This window comes from Leptodactylus fuscus, chromosome 3 (assembly GCF_031893055.1).
Source record: "Leptodactylus fuscus isolate aLepFus1 chromosome 3, aLepFus1.hap2, whole genome shotgun sequence".
In the NCBI taxonomy this organism is placed as follows: Eukaryota; Metazoa; Chordata; class Amphibia; order Anura; family Leptodactylidae; genus Leptodactylus; species Leptodactylus fuscus.
Window position 1 is genome coordinate 26656245 of NC_134267.1, and position 11548 is coordinate 26667792.

Genomic DNA, 11548 nt, shown 5'->3' on the forward strand with positions numbered 1-11548 from the left:
GACGATAAAGGGTACAAGTGACCGGATAACTGGGATGACAGGAGGGGCGATGATAAAGGGTACAAGTGACCGGATAACTGGGATAACAGGAGGGGTGATGATAAAGGGTAAAAGTGACCAGATAACAAGGATGACAGGAGGGGCGATGATAAAGGGTACAAGTGACCGGATAACTGGGATGACAGGAGGGGGTGGTGATAAAGGGTAAAAGTGACCAGATAACAAGGATGACAGGAGGGGCGATGATAAAGGGTACAAGTGACCAGATAACTGGGATGACAGGAGGGGGTGGTGATAAAGGGTACAAGTGACCGAATAACTGGGATGACAGGAGGGGGTGGTGATAAAGGGTACAAGTGACCGGATAACCGGGATGACAGGAGGGGCGATGATAAAGGGTACAAGTGACCGGATAACCGGGATGACAGGAGGGGCGATGATAAAGGGTACAAGTGACCGGATAACTGGGATGACAGGAGGGGTGATGATAAAGGGTACAAGTGACCGGATAACTGGGATGACAGGAGGGGCGATGATAAAGGGTACAAGTGACCGGATAACTGGGATGACAGGAGGGGTGATGATAAAGGGTACAAGTGACCGGATAACTGGGATGACAGGAGGGGTGATGATAAAGGGTACAAGTGACCGGATAACTGGGATGACAGGAGGGGTGATGATAAAGGGTACAAGTAACCGGATAACTGGGATGACAGGAGGGGCGATGATAAAGGGTACAAGTGACCGGATAACCGGGATGACAGGAGGGGCGATGATAAAGGGTACAAGTGACCGGATAACTGGGATGACAGGAGGGGGTGGTGATAAAGGGTACAAGTGACCGGATAACTGGGATGACAGGAGGGGCGATGATAAAGGGTACAAGTGACCGGATAACTGGGATGACAGGAGGGGGCGGCGATAAAGGGTACAAGTGACCAGATAACAAGGATGACAGGAGGGGCGATGATGAAGGGTACAAGTGACCGGATAACTGGGATGACAGGAGGGGCGATGATAAAGGGTACAAGTGACCGGATAACTGGGATAACAGGAGGGGTGATGATAAAGGGTACAAGTGACCGGATAACTGGGATGACAGGAGGGGCGATGATAAAGGGTACAAGTGACCGGATAACTGGGATGACAGGAGGGGCGATGATAGAGGGTACAAGTGACCGGATAACTGGGATGACAGGAGGGGCGATGATAGAGGGTACACTGAGGGTAAGAGGACAGGATGTCTGTTATGAAGAGTATAGACTGACTGATGTCTGATGTGACAGGAGGGGTGACAGAGAGTAAGACTGAGAGGATTCCTGCGGTGTCAGGGAAAGCTGATGACAGCCAATATGAGTGACAGAGTGTCTGTGATGTCTGGAGGGGCTGATAGAGAGGACGACTGACAGGCCTGTCTGGACATGCAGGACTGAGGACAAGGGAGTTTTTGTGACAAAATAACAAATTACTGCTACAGTACCATCAAAGCTAGAATATTCATGTCCTATATTCAGGATAAGTCATCAATATCATATCATTGGGGTCCAAAACCTGGCACGCCACTGATCTGCTTGTTGGAGAAATGATAGCACTTGGATGAAGACTGTGGCCGATGGAAATGAGTGACAGATTCACAGAACAACTAGAAGACTATACCAGGATAACAGGCGGTGTCTGCAGCCAATGGCAGGACACTCAATGGGCTCCCTAGTGTTTGTTTATGAGCAATGACGTTTGTCTCCATAAGTCCGGTTATACACCTGTGTATCCTCGGTGTATAATAAAGAGACGGGGGGTGTAATGAAGAGACAGGGGGTGTAATGAAGAGATGGGGGGTGTAATGAAGAGACAGGGGGTGTAATGAAGAGACAGGGGGTGTAATGAAGGTGCCCTCTGTGTCTTGATGAAGGATAAGGACCTGTGGCAGTTTCTTGTGCTTGTCGGTGGATTCTCTCTACTGGCAATTGGTCTGGGCCATACAGAGCCTGTTCGCTCGGATAATAGATTCCCAGCAGAGGGCAGTATGTCAGGGTAATAGATTTCCAGCAAGGGGTATTATTTTTAGGTCCCTATTGGGGGCAGTAGATGAAGGTAAAAATGGAAATGTCAGGAGTATAAAGATCAAAGCATCAGCAGTAATGGACGGTTCAGAGTCTGCAGAAAGTCCAGGCCTAATCTAATCAGTTCACAAGAGCTGGAATTTTCACTCTCAGAAAACAAGTGATATATAGTGCAAGTGTGTGCACCGGGATATCCAAGTGCATAGTAACATCCCAGATCTCAGGAGAACCCATAGGGATCCGCTAGAGCAGGGGTAGGGAACCTTCGGCTCTCCAGCTGCTGCGAAACTACAACTCCCAACATGCTCCATTCACTTCCATGGGAGTTCCAAGAACAGCAGAGCAAGTATGCATGCTGGGAGTTGTAGTTTTGCAACAGCTGGAGAGCCGTACGTTCCCTACCCCTGCGCTAGAGAGATCTAAGGTGGGAAGACATTATTCCTCTAGATCCGGTACTACTGCTCGATGAGAACCTGCAGACTTAGTGTCATTGTGAGGACACAATCACAGGTCTATGAGGAGGATGAAATGACTGTGATTTTCCAGAATATCCGCTAATTATATGATGGTCCGGCTGTAACCTGTAATTGTGCAGAACTGGCTTCATTCTGTGCTCAGAAAAAGAGCAGACAATGTTTCCCTGTAATCCGACTGCTCTCCATCTATTACCCCCCTCCCCCAATCCATAAATCAGAGGATGGGAGAATCTGTATTTGTGATATAAAGGGGGGACAGAACTGTAATATAGTGTGACCTGACCTCTACACCCTGTATGGACCGTCTGCTTCTGGCTCTAAAAGCAGCTGATGGGTTCGGGGCTGGGTGTCAGACTCCCAACAATCTCATACTGAAGGAAAAGATCATTGACAGCCTTGGATAAGCCCTTTAAAGGGGTTTCTCTGTTTTGGACAATCCCTTCTTGTTAGGAGGTTCCCTTGACAATAAGATGGTGACAAAGTGTCCCCTATTAGGACCATCAGTGATCACCTGTTATCTGGAGAAGTCTATAAATGAAAATTATTTCTGTAGCACCCCCACAGGAAAAATGAAGCATTACACAATGGGCATTCACACGATTGGCAGTTTTTGTAATGAGGACATAGTGAGTCCTCCAGAGCAGGAGGTCCTTGTTGTAGCTGCTCCCTACTCACTAAGTATCCAAGATTTTGCCATATAGGAGGCTCAATAATGAAGTGTGAAAAAATTCTACAATGTGAAAAGAAAAAAACTGATCATAAATCCTTTGCCGAACATAAGTCAAAACAGAGCATTCCCATGATCCCATCTACAGGACGACCTGGAAGATAGAGGGTAGCACAGGAAAACCGGGTGCAAGAGAATCAGAACCATAAACCCCAAAGGATGGTCAAGTCAGATTCTAGACAATGCCATGGGAAATTGTGACTGGGGAGGAAAACAATCATAGACCCATAGACGATTTTCGGGAAGTTAAGTCTTAAAGGGGTTGTCCAGGCTTATTTCCTATGCTTAAAATAGGCCATAAAGATATGATTGATAGGGGCCTGGACCCATCGGTTGTATGGAGACGTTTCCATATTGTATACAGGACAGGCACTGGAGATGGCTCTGTACAGTTAATTGGGGGCTGGGTGCTAACCCCTATCAATCATATACAGCTGCAAGAAGTCCCTTCTCTCCGCCTGATGTTGTCCTATTTGGCGATCATATGACCTGGAGGCACAGCCTCCTTTGGGTTTTCTCTGTCAGATACTATGTTTATATAATGATCACTTGATCGGCATTTGGCCTCGCCTTCCGGTAACCTTGATTGGACGGGGCGATAGCCTACCAGCAGATGGGAGTGTTCCTAGGCCTATATAAGGCTGCTTACTTCAGACATCCTGCGCCATTGCTATCCTGAACAATCATCAGGGTGGAGCTTCTTGAATGTTGAGCCCATAGATATTGTCTCCTGATGAACCAGATTATGGGGAAATGTGTAGGACCTGTTTTATCTTTTAAAAAACATCTTTTTCTTAGCTGCCTCAGGATCCCATTCCTATTCATGGACCCTGTTTTTTTGACTGAGTAATTCAAATAGACCTTTGCAAGTCTGTGTTCTGCTCTTTTAAGAGCTCCCAGGTAGGTCACGGCCTGCAAACTACTCTGTCTTATTAGGTTATATATCTGCCCTACCCTTATCCTACTAATATTATAGATGTGAAACTTTGTGTGCTTGTGTGTTTGGATGTTTGTTACTCGATCACACAAAAACGGCTGAACGGATTTGAATGAATTTGGCACATAGATAGTTTGTAACCTCAATTAACACATAGGCTACTTTTTATCCTGGTACATGACATGGCTTCATGACTGTTATGAATTTATGTTCACATACTATATTACACTGCTCCTGCAGCAGCTTATCTCAGGTTCTGATAAAAGCCAGGTCTGTTATCTCTTTATGTAAACACTCAGCTAACCCTCAGTACATTGTGTACCTGCATTTGCATATTATCTGATCTGCTCCAGGCAACATGCTAACACACTGGATGAGAAAACACCTTTAAATCCAAATTGGCAGTTGGCTACTTTTAAACATGTCGGGAAAAAGAAAATCTAATTTGTCGCAAAATTCTAAAACAACACGAGCTATGAAGGTAACCAGAATTCAACAGAGTTTTCTTCAAGCGGAGCTGAGGGGGATTATCAGTGCCAACAACACGCTCATTATATGGTGTCCCAGCGAGCTGCTGAGATGCCAGAACAATCACGGGCACAGCGCGAGGAACGAGTTCAGTGGTAGGCCAGCTTGACAGCTGCCGAAACACTAGAGCAGGCGGATCATCAATGCCAACAACACGCTCATTATATGGCTTTCAGCGAGCTGCTGAGATGCCAGAACAATCACAGGCACGGCACAAGGAACAAGTTCAGCAGCAGGACAGCTTAAGAGATGCCAAAACGCCAGCACAGGCAAACCATCGACGGCAACAATTTACTGAATATAGGCGGATGATCGACGCCAACAACATGCAGACGAAGTCGGGGGCAGAGGCTAGTTAGGTTATATATCTGCCCTACCCTTATATCTAATATTTAGAGATTGGGATATGAACAGTAAGTTATCAAGTTGAGGGATTGGTTCCATGTTGTATTTTATATCCTTTTTCACCATTAAAAGTTATGTTTTAGATATACCTTTACTTAACTACACACTTAACAAACTTAACCACACGTGTCCATTCGCTTGACACTTTTCCTTCTAAAATTTGAAAATGGGCGTGGCTAACGCTCGTCATAGAATTAGTCAGATTTATGACACTGTGTAATTACAAATCTGATTTTCCTGCCCCAATTTAGAGCAATGGAACATGGTGTAAAACACACAATAGTGCGGTAAAGGCTAAACCTTATTATTATCTGTATACTATACATGTAGATCCGGAGATATGATGACGTGTAACTGGAAATAATAGGGGAGAAATGATATGGATGGAAATTTCCTGCAGTATAATTCAGGATTGTAGAAGGACATTATGTCCTGAAATGTTTAACCCCTTCCTGTTCTGAAAGAGGACTATTTCGGAACACTTAATGCACTTCTGCTGTGGTTGCACCAAATATTGTACCGTGCACCAAAAAGTTAAGCAGCTGAGAAGGTTTATAGAAATGTCGCCTTTACTGCAGATCTGACAATGCTCATAGATTAGTTTATTGAAACAACATTAAAACTATGGACATTGTAGGTGAAATAGCAAAAAACTGCTGTACAGGGTAACTCCTTTGAAGTGAATAGGGTCATGTGGTAGCTCCCAGCACAGCCAGCAGGGGCAGCAGTGCAGAATTAGCTCCATTGCACCAGCATTCTTAGGATGGGTGGTAGGATTCCAGGGATTATAGGGTAATGGTATATACTAGAGGTATGCCATCACGTTCCTGCTTTGTATGGAGGGGTAGGTAAAGGATTCACTTGGTTGGTGTGAACAATTCATCTAACTGGACATACATAGTGAGCCCCTTTCTCTAACACTGTGGACCATGACTTTGGTCATTCAGAGTCCAAGTCTTAAAGGAACACCTCTATGATAACAGATACATTGTTACGCCTGTGCAGGCCTTACTGATCCCTCACCCTAATTTATGGGACTCTCTAGGAATCTATAGGGCATCTTTACTCCACATCTATCCTTCTAGGTATCATGTACATGTTTACCGCACATGACTTGAGGAGTCTGGCAGGATTCTGACCGCCAGTCAGCTGTTAACTGCACACTCAGCACTTGAGCAGTGAGTAAGGCCAATGTCCAGTTTGCACAAATGTTTTTCTCTCTTTTTCCGGGATGAAAAGCGCCACAAGAACCAGGCACACCATGCGGCCATGATACCGGAGCAGCAGCAGCTCAATGACAATGTATTAGACTGTACTGAGCTGTATATAGACGGAGTGGAAGTCGCTGACACCCATAGTATGAGGCTGCTGTGCATGATGTAACATATACTATTAACAATACAACCTTATGATACTTAATGTTCATTGTTACATCTGTGATACTAAAAATTATCACCTTCTACCGCCAACATCTGCCCTGACGTCCACATAGTCATCTTTCATGCGTAAGGATTTCCCTTAGTCATTGCTATTTAATGTTACCATCGCCCTATCATCTAAGAAATACAATATACATGTCAGCTGGAACGTGTGTACAATACCGACTGTGCTCCATGGTCCAAAGTCACTGGGTTAGGGTTATTTAGCCAGTATATGGAGGCATTAATCACTATATGGTGGTATTATAACTCATTGTACCATGGTAATATTGTGTTAGGATGCAGGAAATGTTATCAGAATATACTACGTTAGATACATTTGTTTGGTTATGGTGTTGCAGATAACTATAATTTACAGGTACATAATTCGGGCAGACTATTTGGTGGTAGAGCTACTGCAGGTTACATAATAGTGGAGAGATTTCCCCCAACCCAGTCCAATAGTGCCCATGCCCCAGACCATAAAATGTTGATTATGATCACGTAACCCGTGCAAACCCCTTCAAGTAGTCAACCAGTTGGCACATGGAGAGTTAAGACAGGAAAGTGGCTAGCTGCAGGTTAGAAGTTTCAGTAGATGTCATACTGTACAAGCTGAACATCTGCAGGCCAAGCGTCTCAGGAGCTACAAGAAACTCATCACCCTCCCTTGGGATCTGAACATCTCCTGAGAAACTGGCAGCGCCACACAGACTCCTCATTCAGTGATTCTCACTCCTGGCAATATTCCCTGGAAGGAGTGGAAGTCAGAACAATGTTATATACATTCCAATTCTTCTGGCCAGGCCAACCAATCATAACCTCGGCTTACATCAGCATACCCCGGGCACAGCAAACTGGTCAAGTGGCTGTTGCGGGATACTGGGATCTTATTGGCTCGGGCAGGGAGGCAGTGGCTGGGTGTGAGGTGCTGCCTTCTGCACTGCATTGTTTTGTGTATTGGTAAACAGACATGAATGGAGTTTTAACCCTCACCGCACCCTCTGCGATAAACCAACCTGGATTTGGCAGAGTGGTGGAGAACAGGGGGGACCTGAGTCCCTGTCAGTGTTCCTTCTTATATTTTGGGGTCATATGTAAAACATTAACCCCGTCACCATCCACTTCGTCCTCCTCTTGAGCCTTTTCTTACGTTTTTCACTTAGTGCATTCTCATGGAGACCCCCAGCAGGTTTAATAACCAGTTTTAGGATAGACTTGTTACATGCTAATCCTACAGGATATGTGGTGGTTGTTCTCTCTTCAGTCTGAGTCGGGATAGAGGGACTAGGATATGTTTATGTATTCGATCTTCTGTCTAGAGATAGACATTGCATTGTGACATATAAGCCAGGTGGACTATTCAGCACCAAGCTGATGACAATCTTACCGGTACAGGGCGTTTTATATGGGCGGATAGTCGACTGAACAAATGTTTGTAAGAACATTCATTCCCGATCCTTGCCCCATGTATAAGAGCCAACAATTGAGCAAATGTTAGCTTGTCAGCTGCTCTTGGCTGGGTTCACACGGTGCATTGCTGTTGCTTTTTTCATTCATTTATTTTTTTTCCAGCACATTTCACTAGGCATTTCAGCCGTAAGCCAGTGACCATTACATTGATAACCATGGGCAGCTTCAAAAGTCTCATGCAAGAGAATAGAGAGATGTGCGCATGTGCGGCCCCTCGCCATGTACTTTCAGGAACAGATGGGGCCCTGCTATCGAGATAGATGTGGATTCCAATGGTTGGACCCACATCAATCAGGTATTTAAGGATTATACTATGGATATACACAGTCCAGTCCCATTAATGTGACCACCTGTTAAAATCCAGAATAACCACCTTTGGCAGAGTGGACCTCTGCGAGACGTGCAGGAGGAGAGAGCGGATATTGTGATGATATTCACTGGGATGTTGAGCCATGCCGACTCCAGTGCCATGGCCAGCTGTGCTAGGTTACGCGGTTGAGCATCCACGGTGCGAACAATCCGATCGAGGTGGTTCCACAGATTCTCGATTGGGTCAAGTCTGGGGAATTTGCTGGCCAAGGGAGTACGGTAAACTCATCCTGGTGCTCCTCGAACCGCACACGTACACTGCGAGCTTTATGACATGTCGCATTGTCCTGCTGGTAGATGCCATCATCCTGGGGAAAAACAATTCGCATGTAGGAGTGAACATGGTCCGCAAGGATAGATGCATACTTGTGTAAGATCCATGGTGCCTTCCACAATGATGAGTGCACCCAGATGGCTGATGACACATACCTTCTGCCATTGGTTATTTAACGTTGACTTCAAAGTAGGCGGTGGTCACATTAATATGACTGGACTGTGTAGCTGTAAATACTGAAGTCTGGGGACAGGTGACCTGGTCAGGAGCTACTAGGAATTCATAGAGTGACCCTCAAGTTCTAATAAGTGTCTCAGCACTTTGGAGATCTTCAGTTATGAAGTCCGCAGCTCCTCAAGGCTAGTACTATACAGCAACATCTGGTCGCAACCCATTAAGATCATAATCTCACATTGTATGTAAATGAGGTCGCCTTGCAAGTTACAAGTTATGGAAATACCAACTTGTTGTTTTCTTGGCTTTGACTTTATCAACACGGCCACAATGAAAGTTCCCTCAAGGTTACCCTCTAGTTCTAGCCTAAAGTACTAATAGAGACTACGGTCACTGAAACTTCCAGTGGTTTATGTGCAAATCTCATCGTGACCATCAGTCTTACCTCCCTGCCACTGGGAATTCTCTCAGTTCTCAAAGTCTTTTTGAAGATCGTAGACTCAGCAGCTGTCACCCTGCGGCAGCAACGAATATTTATTACTCTATAAGGGGCTGTTCACACAGCAAGAATGGATGAGGAATTTGAGGTGGACTATCACTGAAATTCCTCTTCGCGGTCCATCCCTCTGGCTTTCACTAGCTGACTAGATGAATGGGCCTACTCAGCAGTGTCTTGTGCTGTGGCTTCTTTGGATAAATCACTTACTGACCTCGCGGTGAGATCAAGCAGGAAGCTTATTCTTCAGCATCTTGCTTCGATCTCTGACTCGCATTAAATACATCCCATTGAAATTGCTGATTTGGAGGTGGATTCGCCTAACCAGACAACCCGCTGATAAAGTATGTGCTAGATTCAGGTCTATTATGGAGTCTGCTGTGGATTATTGGATGGTCAGGTCTGTCAGGAATCATCATAATGTAGAAGATGGCGACTCTGGACTGATCGCTTCTTACAGGGTTAAGAATTCCATGACGTAGAATGCCTGCTGTGACTGGATACTTATTATGACTGCGATACCGAAGCTCAGCCATGCCTGTTCAAGTATGATCAACTCCGATCTGATCGTGTACATTCATCACATCCCGATATAGGAAGAATATATTAAATGGATTTCTGGAACACGAAGTTGAGAATCTTAGATATATGTATCTTCTCGACCTCGCCTGGAGATTACATTGGGACAAGTTCCCTTTAATAAGTGTAAACCACTTGGTACATTTTTTCACTTATGTTGAAAAAGTTGCACTAAGCCGAACACAATCCAACATAGTTACACAACCACACGATAAGGGTGTGAATACTTTAGGACACATTCTGAGCCTTGACATTTATCGTGGTCCCATCTAGAACATCTGGGTCCATTTATGTGGAATGTGGCATTTCTTGTCCTGTCGAAGAGCCTGCATGCTGGCAATTACATTGTGTTTTCCTTTACAGCCATGTAACATTATTACGCACAGGATTTACGACGGCAATATCTGTGTATAGACAATAAAATACCGCAGATTGACATAACTTGGTCATTCATTTACATGGAAGGATTTCCTGCCCCTCACCAGAGCCCATCAATGATATAGCAAGACGATTGGTGCTTTTAACCAGACGCAAGATCCTGAGATGAGCTCCAGGGCACACGAATGGTGCACAGCAGAGCCAAAATACCTCCACCCCACTATCCAACACTATGGTCATGTTGGTTGTTTGGGCAGGGAAGAAATCTTTCACTCTGACAGGGCCATTGGTGTCAGTCTCGTGATTTTTTTTTGTTTTCTCTAGATCAGATTGGGAGGTTTATCCAATGAACTTCATGGATGGTTTTTGTTTTTCCAATCTTCTCAACTATGTTACTATGGGATTGGAGAAAACCGGGCAGTAGTAAATATGGTAGGTGCAAATGGACAATATCTGGAAGGGAGTGGTGGTGCAGGGGCACAAGGATTTACCAAGGGAGTTCTGCCTCTTTTACTGTAGACAATTCCCTTGGGGAAAATCTTCCCCTAGAAAACCAAGGGTGAGAGCATGTCACCTTCTTAAGTCTCACGTTCATGACTCGTATTTGGTGCCACCACTCTAAATCTACTAAACCCCCTTCTTTTCTATCCTCCTGGTTACTACAGACAGAAATAAGGCAGAAGTCTTGTGGGAATGTTTAGGTAGGGGGAGGAGGTGCCCAGCTGAGGCTTTCTCTTCTATATACAAAAAGTTTACCCTTGATATATGTAATATAAATTGCAAAGTTTTTTTTTTTCTTTTTTTGAATGTAGTGTCCAAATAATGGGCACAGGGAACAGCAAGAAGATGGGAGAATTCATTGTGGGAAAATGTCTGTGAGCCATTTCAATGACTTGGTTGTCATAACAATTCGCTGACAACAGATGTTTCCTGCTCTGGAATAAATGCAGCCTCATATGTAATCTGGTGCAAGGTTATAGTCTCTTCCAGCAGGAGGAATCCACCCCGTGTGTGAACAGACTCTTACAGTTATTACTCATATAACATCCAGCTCGTAAAGTGAAGCAGACCCAGGAACACTACAGGGGAGTTCTAGCTTTGTGCATAAGTTCCACAAGGTAAATCTACTGCAGTCTTGCACAGGGCTGAGGACGTGTTACAACATATCAATGTAGGTGCGAGGCATTAGCCTGGAGTCAAGGTCTGGCCCCGACAGACACTGCACTAGGTCACTGTACAGATGACATCATGGAG